Below are 11,488 nucleotides of genomic sequence, written 5' to 3'. Positions count from 1 at the left end.
GACACCCCAAGGGCAACAACACCCAATGGCCGCTTGCAGCTTGAGGAAGCTCTCAAAGGGGAGACCAACCACAGAGGCCTGGCAGGCCAGGGGACTCAGTGCGACCTCATGTCCCCTTCTCCCCTCTTGCGGGCAGCGTCCACCTGGCCACAGAGGCAGGGGACACTGTGTCTGCACTTAGGGGGATGGAGGGACCAGAGGCCCTTCAAGGACAACCCCCAGCCACGGGACCTCCAGGAAGGCGAGCACACGACATGAGCACCCCAGAGGGGTGGTTGATCATTAAGCAATGCTCAGACAGGCGTAGTCCCAGGAGGAACCCAGGGCCACAAGTGCGTTCAAAGTGTCCATGATCAATGTGTCCTGCAATTCACATTAATTCTCATAGCTAGCTGCATTCTTCATTGACACAAGAGCTGAGTGATCCAGCACTAAGAGTCGTAGGAGGTTTTCAAGTGTTTTATTTCCACAGGAGACCCACCCCTGGCATGGCACATCCCACCCTTTCTCCCTCCCTCCCCAGAGTTGGGCAGGGGTTGCCTCTGGCCAGCCAAGTCAGACAGAAAACAGCAGACTGGAGGGGACAGGAAAGATTTCACGCAATGGAGCAGGGTGTGCTTGGACACCCAACAGGCCCCCGGGTGGGGGGGTTCCAACCCTCCCCCAGGGACGTGGAGGAGCCACTCATGCACCTCACACAGTCACGGCCCACACGAGGACTGCAGGCTAGCCCCCTCCCAACAGCCATGGCGGCAGTGACCATGATGCGCCACACCGTCCCGGCCCTTCAGGGGATGGCTGAGTCCGGGGGAGACTGGAGGCACCTCCCGACTTCCCGTGGGCCCGGCCATCCTGACCCCAAGGCAGTGAAACCCCCCAGGGGTCTTTAAACCTCCTCGTCAGGACGCACTAGGTAACTGGAAAGGAGGAGGTGGGCAAGGGGCACAGCGTGCCCCACGGACCACAGCCCCAACTTCCACCACCAGCTACTGCATCCCTGCCCACAGCCACGCGCGCGGACCTCAGCACGGCTGGCCCGTGATGCATAGAGGCCTTCAACGGGAGCCTATGTATTCACAACACAACAGCCAGGTCTCTCCTCCACACTCAGCCTCTTAGAGGAAATCTTGGCTGACACAGGCATCCACAACAGGACTGGGCCTTCCCTGGATCCTGTGTCAATGAAGGAGCACACCTTGCACTCCCAGGCTCACCCAGCCTCCAAGATGAGCTCCTGGTGGCCACAGGCATCCCGGACACACAGGCGTCTTCTGTGGAGTCCGCTACTGTCATCACAGGGGACCACCCAGCACTCCCTGGGACACTCAGCCTCCTAGAGGAAATCTTGGCTGTCATGGCCATCTAGGACATGCCCTCATCTTCCCCAGGAGCCGCTGTGGACGAGGAAGGAGTTGAAGAAATCCTGGAAGCACCCTTCGGTGAGGAGGATTACCAGGCCCTCCTCGACATGCTGCCAGGCTCCCCAGGCCCTCGGGCTTAGACAGAGAGGAAGGAAGGGGCACCTTCTCCCCTGAACCCCTTTCAGTTCTCTTTTCTTGGGATGCAGAGCCATGAAGCTCGTGGTGGGGGGCGGTTTGGGATGGGGGTAGGAGAGAATACAGACAGGATGTCTAACAACAACTTTGGGGACAAACCCGAGAGCTGGATCTTTGGAAAGCTGTGCCTCACTCCCCCTCACCCCAAGAGGGACATCCCACCTGAAGCCTCAAGGAACCCAAGTATTGCTGTGATCAAGAGGGTGCCTAAGAGCAGATATGCCATGGTGCCAATAAAGAAACCCCCTGCCCCACAAAGGTTCTTTTGGTCTGGCTCCTCTGTCTTCTGGTCCAATTTTTTTCAGCAGTCCACACAGGAGAACTCCTTCCCTATGCCAGGGGCAGCAGAGGGAGGGGGAGAGGGAGACAGGGGAGTGGGAAGGTGGAAAGTTGGGAGATGCAGGTGGGAGGGGCCCAGTGGGTGGAGGGAGAGGGTGGGAGTGAAGGGAGAGAGTGGGAGTGAAGGGAGAGAGTTTGGGAAGGCTGAGTGGGAGAAGGAGGGAGGGAGAGAGGAAACGGAAGCAGGAAGATTTGGGGACAGAGGAAGGGAGAGGGTTGTTGGGGGAGTGGGGCCTGAGCCTGCTTCTGGGACTCAGCTTCAAGCCACCTGCAAACCCTGCAGGTATCCTTAAAATTCTGCATCAAGGACACATTTCCCCTGGTTTCAAGATGCCTGTTCAGGGCGGTTTTCTCATGGTCAGATCCTCTGAGCCAGCAGTAGGGACCTACGCACACAACCGCTTTCATGACCATAATCCATGCCCATGTGAACACACATGCCCAGTATATCTGCAAAAGCCAATCATCTCCGTGTCTCTCTCTTACCCACGGAGTATAGTGACTGAGCTCACCCTGCCACCAACATCCTGCCGTCACCCACAGACATACAGAGTTATGTATTTGCAAACCCATTCCTGAATTTATAGACCCAGTGGTTTTGAAATACATACGAAACCCTGCCTGTTCTCATGTGAACCCCATGGTTGGGTTTAGAAGCTTCGGTGGCCAAAGAATACATTGCTAATGATGGCTATGGGTGTGGTGTTGTGGTTTGTTCAAGCCACGTTCCCTCTCTACCCCCTCCCCAGGATAGAGCCAGGGCAAAAGGTCTATTCCCGGCTTCACTTTGTGCACAAGCACATGCACCTGCACACACACGAACACATGCGCACCATCCTGTCGGACGCATTGCGACTCCGTGGACTAGTTCTAGAGGCCAGATGGTAGTTTTCTCCCTTTTGCAGCAGATCTTCCCAATGCAGGAACTGAACTGGTGTCCTGCATTGCAGGTGGATCCTTTACAACTGAGCTATCAGGGAAGACCTGAGCACTGGCAAGCCAATTTCAAGGCCATGCCACCAGGAGAGGAAAGGCTAGCTGATCTCCAGTTCATCTGCCAGCCACCCCCAGTCCCCCCTCCATCCCAGCCAATGGAGCATCCTGACAAGAATGAGGCATATGTCAGAGGAAGGAGCCCCAGTGAAGGCACAGTCCTCCGGGGACTGGCTTCTTTCCCTTGGCATCTGTGTCCTCCACCACCTCCTCCCCAGGTAGAGTTCTCTGAGCCGAGTGCTCTCCTGCTGTCATGGACCCTTGGCAGCATGGGTCAGGGGCCATCCTGCCGCGTGCACAGCCTGAGACACACATCCCGTGGTGGCCCGAGTGACCCTATGGTGAAGGCACAGTGCCCCTGCTAGAGCCACAGCCCCAGTCCCGCAAATTTCCAAACTCGACAAGCCTCTTAGTTGAGCTCTTTGTGGCCACAGGTGTCCCAGACAAGCAGGCACTTTTCCTGGGGGCCACTGCAGATGCATGAGCACACCTCGCCCTCTCAGACTCACCCAGCCTCCAAGATGAGCTCCCGGCTGCCGAGCATCCCGGGCTTGCTGGATCCTTTCCTGGGGTCCTTTACTGTCCTCACAGGGGGCCATCCAGCCCTCCCCGGGTCACCCAGCTTCTTAGAGGAAATCGTGGCTGCCAAGTCCATCAAGGACATACCCCAGTCTTACCCGGGGGCCGCTGTGGAGGAAGGAGTTGAGGCATTCCTGGAAGTACCCCTCAGTGAGGATGAGTACCAGACCCTCCTTAACATGCTGCCAGGATTCCCAGGCCCTCAGGCTTAGAGGGAGAGGAAGGAAGGGGCACCTTCTCCCCCGAGCCACTTTCAGGTCTCCTTTCCTGGGATGTGGAGCCATGGAGGTTGGGGAGGAGGCGATTTTGGTTGAGGGGAAGAAAGAATACAGATGGGATGTCTACCAACAATTTTGGGGACAAACAAAAGAGCTGGAACTTTGGGAAGCATGGGCCCCCCGAGAGGGTGAGGAGGAAATAGGGAGTCATCTGAAAAGGAATTCAGAATAATGATAATAAAAATGATCAAAAATCTTGAAAACAAAATTGAGTTACAGATAAATAGCCTGGAGACAAGGATTGAGAAGATGCAATAAATGTTTAACATGGATCTAGAAGTAAGAAAGAGTCAATATATAATGAATAATGCAATAAATGTGATCAAAAACACTCTGGAGGGAACCAACAGTAGAATAACGGAGGCAGAGGACAGGATAAGTGAGGTATAAGCTATAATGGTGAAAATAAATGAAGCAGAAAGGAAAAAAGAAAAAAAAGAATTTTAAAAGAAATGAGGAAAACCTCACGGACCTCTGAGACGTCAAACACCCCAACATTTGAACCATAGGATTCCCAGAAGACAAAAAGAAAGGCCATGAGAAAATACTTGAGGAGATAATAGTTGAAAACTTCCCTAAAATGTGAAAGGAAATAGTCACCCAAGTTCAAGAAACCCAGAGAGTCCCAAATAGGATAAACCCAAGGCAAAACACCACAAGACAAATAATAATCAAAATAACAAAAATCAAATATAAAGAACAAATATTAACAGCAGGAAGGGAAAAACAACAAATAGCACACAAGGGGATTCCCATAAGGATAACAGCTGATCTTTCAATAGAAACTCCTCAGGCCAGAAGGGATTGGTAGGACATACTTAAAGTGATGAAAGAGAAAAACCTCAACCAAGATTACTGTACCCAGCAAGGATTTCATTCAAATATGAAGAAGAAATCAAAAGCTTTACAGACAAGCAAAAATGACAGAATTCTGCACCACCAAACCAGCTCTTCAACAAATGCTAAAGGATCTTATCTAGACAGGAAACATAGAAAAGGTGTATAAACTTGAAACCAAAACAACAAAGGAAATAGCAATGGGATCATACTTATCAATAATTATCTTAAATGTAAATGGGTTGGATGCCCCAACCAAAAGACAAAGACTGGCTGAAAGGATACAAAAACAAGACCCCTATACATTCTGTCTACAAGAGACCCACCTCAAAACAAGAGACAAACAGACTGAAAATTAGGGCTGGAAAAAGATATTTCACACAAATGGAGACTAAAAGAAAGCAAGAGTAGCAATACTCATATCAGATAAAATAGACTTTGAAATAAAGGCTATGAAAAGAGACAAAGAAGGACACTACATAATGATCAAAACATCTATCCAAGAAGATAATATAACAATTATATACATAGATATATATATATATACATACATATATACATATATACATACATATACATACATATATATATATATATATATATATATATATATATATATACACATATACACCAACATAGGAGCACCACAATATGGCAAATGCTGACAAGTATGAAAGGGGAAATTAGCAATAGCACAATAATAGTAGTAAACTTTAATACCCCACTCACACCTATGGATAGATCAACTAAACAGAAAATTAACAAGGAACACAAGCTTTAAATGATAAAATGGACCAGTTAGAACTAATTGATATTTATAGGACATTTCACCCCAAAACAATGAATTTCACCTTTTTTTCAAGCACACACGGAACCTTCTCCAGGATTGATCACATCCTGGGTCAAAAATCTAGCCTTGGTAAATTCAAAAAAATTGAAATCACTGCAAGTATCTGTTCTGATCACAATGCAGTAAGATTAGATATAAATTAGAGGAAAAAATTATTAAAATTTCCAACATATAGAGGCTAAATAACATACTTCTGAATAACCAACAAATCAGAGATGAAATCAAAAAAGAAATCAAAATATGCATAGAAAGGAGTGAAAATGGAAACACAACAACCCAAAACCCATGGGGCACTATAAAAGCAGTGCTAAGGGGAAGGTTCATAGCAATACAGGCTTACCTCAAGAAATAAGAAAAAATTCAAACAAAAAACCTAACTCTACACCTAAAGTAACTAGGAAAGGAGATGAAGAACCCCAGGGCTAAGTAGAAGGAAAGTAATTTTTAAAATTAAGATAGAAATAAATGCAAAAGAAACAAAAGAGACCTTAGCAAAAATCACCAAAACTAGAAGCTGGTTCTTTGAAAAAATAAATAAAATTGACAAACCAGACTCATCAAGAAACAAAGGAAGTAAAATCAAATCAACAAAAATAGAAATGAAAATGGAAAAGTCGCAACAGACAACCCAGAAATACAAAGGATCATAAGAGACTACTATAAGCAACTATATGCCAACAAAACGGACAACTTGGAAGAAATAGACAAATTCTTACAAAAGCACAACTTTCCAAAACTGAACCAGGAAGACATAGAAAATCTTAACAGACCCATCACAAGCAGAGAAATCAAAACTAATCAGAAATCTTCTAGCAAACAAAAGCTCAGTACCAGATGGCTCCACAGCTGAATTATACCAAAAATTTAGAGAAGAGCTAACGCCTATCCTACTCAAACTCTTCCAGAAAATTGCAGAGGAAGATAAACTTCCAAACGCATTCTATGTGGCCACCATCACCCTAATACCAAAACCTGACAAAGATGCCACAAAAAAAAAAGAAAGAAAACTATAAGCCCATATCACTGTTGATCATAGGTGCAAAAACCCTTAACAAAATCCTAGCAAACAGATCCAACAACATATTAAAAATATAATACATCATGACCAAGTGGGCTTTATACCAGGGATGCAAGGATTCTTTAATATCCACAAATCAATCCATGTAATACACAACATTAACAAAATGAAAGATGAAAACTATATGATTATCTCAATAGGTGCATAGAAAGCCTTTGACAAAATTCAATGTCCATTTATGATAAAATCTCTCCAGAAAGCAGGAATAGAAGGAACATACCTCAACATAATAAAAGCTACATATGACAAATCCACAGTAAACATTATCCTCAATGATGAAAAATTGAAAGATTTCCTCTAAAGTCCGGTACATGAAAGGGTGCCTACTCTCACCACTACTATTCAATATAGTTTTGGAAGTTTTGGCCACAGCAATCAGAGCCAAAAAAGAAATAAAAGGAATCCAGATTAGAAAAGAAGAATGAAAACTCTCACTGTTTGTAGATGACATGATTCTCTATATAGAAAATTCTAAAGTCTCCACCAGAAAATTACTAGAGCTAGTCAATGAATACAGTAAAGTTTCAGGATATAAAATCAACAGACACAAATCTCTTGTATTCCTATACACTAACAATGAGAAAATAGAGAAATTAAGGGAACAATGCCATTCACCATTGCAATGACAAGAATAAGATACTTAAGAATAAATATACCTAAAGAAACAAAAGCCCTATATATAGAAAACTATAAAACAGTGATGAACAAATAAAAGAGGACATAAATAGATGGAGAAAAATACCATGTTCATGGACTGGAAGAATCAATATAATGAAAATGAGTATACTACTGAAAGCAATCTATAGATTCAATGCAATCCCTATCAAGCTACCAAGGGTATTTTTCAGAAAACTAGAACAAATAATTTCACAAGTTGTATGGAAATAAAAACAAAACAAAACAAAACTCAAATAGCCAAAGCAATCTTGAGAAAGAAGAATGGAACTGGAGGAATCAACCTGCCTGACTTCAGGCTATACTACAAAGCCACAGTCATCAAGACAGTATGGTACTGGCACAAAGACAGAAATACAGATCAATGGAACATAATAGAAAGCCCAGAGATAAATCCAAGCATCTATGGACACCTTATCTTTGACAAAGGAGGCAAGAATATACAATGGAGAAAAGACAATCTCTTTAACAAGTGGTGCTGGGAAAACTAGTCAACCACTTGTAAAAATGAAAGTAGAACCCTTCCTAACACCATACACAAAAATAAACTCAAAATGGATTAAACATCTAAACATAAGACCAGACACTATAAAGCGTCTAGAGGAGAACATAGGCAAAACCCTCTCTGACATAAATCACAGCAGAATCCTCTATGACCCACTTCCCAGAGTAATGGAAATAAAAGCAAAAATAAACAAATGGGACCTAATTAAAATTAAAAGCTTTTGCACAGTGAAGGAAATTATAAGCAAGGTGAAAATATAGCCTTCAGAATGGGAGAAAATAATAGCAAACAAAGCAACTGACAAAGAATTAATCTCAAAAATATACAAGCAACTCCTCCAGCTTAATTCCAGAAAAATAAATGACCAAATCAAAAAATGGGCCAAAGAACTAAATAGACATTTCTCCAAAGAAGACACACAGATGGCTAACAAACACATGAAAAGATGCTCAACATCACTCATTATCAGAGAAATGCAAATCAAAACCACAATGAGGTACCATCTCATGCCAGTCAGAATGGCTGCTATCCAAAATTCTACAAGCAATAAATGCTGGGGAGGGTGTGGAGAAAAGGGAATCTTCTTACACTGTTGGTGGGAATGCAAACTAGTACAGCCACTATGGAGAACAATGTGGAGATTCCTTAAAAAACTTTAAATAGAACTTCTATATGACCCAGAAATCCCACTGCTGTGCATACACACCAAGGAAACTAGAATTGAAAGAGACACGTGTACTACAATGCTCATCACAGCACGGTTTATAATAGCCAGGACATGGAAGCAACCTAGATGTCCATCAGCAGACGAATGGATAAGAAAGCTGTGGTACATATAGCCAGTGCATTATTACTCAGCCATTAAAAAGAATACATTTGAATTAGTTCTAATGAGGTAGATGAAACTGGAGCCTATTATACAGAGTGAAGTGAGTCAGAACGAAAAATACCAATACGGTATACTAATGCATATATACAGAATTTAGAAAGATGGTTATGGAGATTTTATATGTGAGACAGCAAAAGAAACACAGATGTATAGAACAGTCTTTTGGACTCTGTGGGAGAGGGCAAGGGTGGGATGATTTGAGACAATAGCATTAAAATACGTATATTATATGTGAAACAGATCGCCATCGAGCAGGAGGGGAACCCTGTCTCACTGGAGCTCAGCAGCCCTGCGCCATTCTGCCAGACCAAGGGGTCCTCGCGCGCCCGGGCCCCAGGAAGGAGGAGCCCCGGGCGGGCTCGCCGGGCACCGCTGCAGAGGACGCTGACCTCCCCGGCCCCCTCCCGCCACCTGCCGCCTCCCAGCTCCAGGCGCACGGGCTCCACATCGCTGCTGGCCTCGGGTCAGCCCTCTAGATTCTCGCGCACTTCCAGCGGGGGCAGGGATAGGAGGGCTCTTTGTTGCCAGCACTCCCTCCCCGCTGAAGCTCTCAGCCGGCAGTCCAGCCCTTCCTCTCTCACATCGCCTCTCAGCATCTCAAGCCAGCCTGGTCGAGCTCAAAGGAACCATGTGTCTTAACAGAAAGAGAAGGAGGGCGCGTGGGTGCAGCCTAGCGGGGGCACCCACTCACTCACCGACCCTTGGGTCTCCGCAGAATGACCACGGTGCTCCTGGTGGGTGGCGCTGGGACACCAGGGCCCTCAACTAACCGGGAGACATCTACGCGTCCAGGCCTGAATGAGGAGGGGTACATCAGAGGAACGAGCCCCAGTGGAGGCACTGTCCTCCGGGGACTGGCTTCTTTCCCCTGGCCTCACTGTCCTCTAGGATCAGCCGACTGGTTCGCCCTGTGCAGGAAAGCGTCTTCTTCTCGAGAGGGGGGATGTGAGGAGAAAACGCCTTAGGGCGGACACAGCAGCTCGTCGGCCGTCCACACACCTTTCCTTGTCCCTGGACAGTTTGGGTGCTCGACAAAAGTCTTCATGCTGAGGAAGCCTGGTGCCGATGACTAGGGCGCAGCTCCCATCTCTGCCAGGGGCCTTACCCCATTTCACTTCTCGCTTAGGGCAGGAGGGGAAGTGCAGTGAGCCTGACCCGAGCTGCTTGATCCCCCGGCAGGGCCTTCCACTGCACTGCTGCAGCTGCAGGTCCAGGGCGGCATTGCCAACTGCTCCTGGCAGGACCACCCTCTCAGCCAGGCTCTCCCTGGCTCCAGCCGCCCTCTTCAACCCAGCCCTCCTGACCCAAGAACGCTGCACCTCCAAGGTGCATGGTGGGTTGGGGTGGGGAGGGGTGAGAAAGGGAGATGAGGTTTTCCTTTTCGAAAACGATGCCCTTGGCCATAGGGCACTTTTACCCAGCTTAGTAAGCAGGAGGAGGAGGGGGGCTTGGTGGGGCATGGTGCAGTTGAAGTTTGAACGAAGTGCTTGCTGTATATCCCCTGGCAAACTGGAGTAGCCTTTCTCTGGAAGGCCTGCTCCCACCCACAAGTGCTGGGGGAAAAGGTCATTGTCCGCAGACTAGGATATTAACCATCCTGGTTTTCTGGAATTCCCCTGCATCCAGCAGCAGACAAATTGTGCCTCCTCCTCTGGTCAGTGGCCAGAAGAGTGCACTGGTTCAGACGTGGGCGGAGGCGTGGGCCTAGGTGCCACCTCTTTTGCCTCTCAATCCCCACCCACCGCCCACTGCATCTCCCTCCCCGCTCTGACCAATTTACTTAATACCTCACCCCTGGGTCCCTGAGTCTCAATTTGGCCTCGTCCATTTGTGGAATGCTCTCCTGTGGTGGGGAGGGTTGATAGCGGGGAGAGGAGCTCTGAACAGCGGGTGGGGCCCTTTGGTCCTCTGGAGCTGGAGTAGTCGTAGCTGCTGTTCTGCCTGGCCCTTGGGCCCAGCCATTGCCATGCCCGCTTTATCTCTGCTCTGGGTTCCGAGCTCTTCAGTTTTGAAACCATATCTAGGGGAGCAAAAGGCAGACAGGCACATCAGAAGTCGTGATTGTCCAGTTCACCGTGCTGGTGCCTCTGTGGTGCCCATTCGAAAGCCCTCCTGGCCTCCCGGCCTCTGGTCTGTCAGGCCCAGTGTGGCTCCTGCAGGGCTGTTTTCTGCAAATGAATCCCTTGACCCTGGGAAAACAGGGGTGCCTGCATGGCCACAAGCGGCCTCAAACCCTCCACTCAGCCCAGCGACTTTCGGCCCCTCACCCCAAGCCCCAGCTCCAGCCTGAGCCCAAGCCTACGTGTATCCAGCTCCAAACGCTCGGCTGGGCTGAACGCTCCTGACTCCTGGGCCACGTTCTATGCCCATGGGCTGACACTAGAACTTACCTGGATTCGAGTTTCTGGGATTCCCATATGATGAGCCAGTTCTTTCCTGGTGGTAATCCCCTGGAAGAGATCCCTCATGAAGGTTTGCACAAGGTACCTTGTTTGAGAAGGAGAGTATGACTGTCCTCTTTCTCCGGGCCTCTCTGGCCAAGTTTCCTACAAAAGAAAGAACACACCAAGAGGAGAGGACATTATGGCCCATGGAACGGTCACAACACAGATACCCTAGATGGTGTGGAGGGAAAGGAGAGTCCCACACAACTGAAACACCACAGGTGGCTCTGCAGCCAGGGCAGGGCTCTAAGGAATATAGCCACAGAGGGATTGGGTCCCTGGATCCATCATGATCCAAACGCACACACTCCGCACACATTCATGTCCCTGTGTGTCTCTTTCCTCCTCCAGTCTTGCCCCCAAGTGCCCTGAAGCATGCCCCTCAGCCAAGGTTGCCTGGGCAGCTGGAGCCTAAAGTTCCTGATGGGAGGGTCTGCAAAGGGGGACCCAGTCCTGCCCGCCTAT

At 47.8% G+C, this 11,488-nt stretch overlaps 1 pseudogene; it reads right to left on the bottom strand.

The window, feature by feature from the left end:
• Nucleotides 1-287: 287 nt before the first annotated feature.
• On the bottom strand, nucleotides 288-440 carry LOC121820093 (5.8S ribosomal RNA; annotated as a pseudogene).
• Between the last annotated feature and the right edge of the window lie 11,048 nt (nucleotides 441-11,488).

This window comes from Ovis aries, chromosome 7 (assembly GCF_016772045.2).
Source record: "Ovis aries strain OAR_USU_Benz2616 breed Rambouillet chromosome 7, ARS-UI_Ramb_v3.0, whole genome shotgun sequence".
NCBI lineage: Eukaryota > Metazoa > Chordata > Mammalia > Artiodactyla > Bovidae > Ovis > Ovis aries.
Note: the sequence above shows the minus strand (reverse complement) of the source record. Positions and strands in the feature narration are given on the sequence as shown.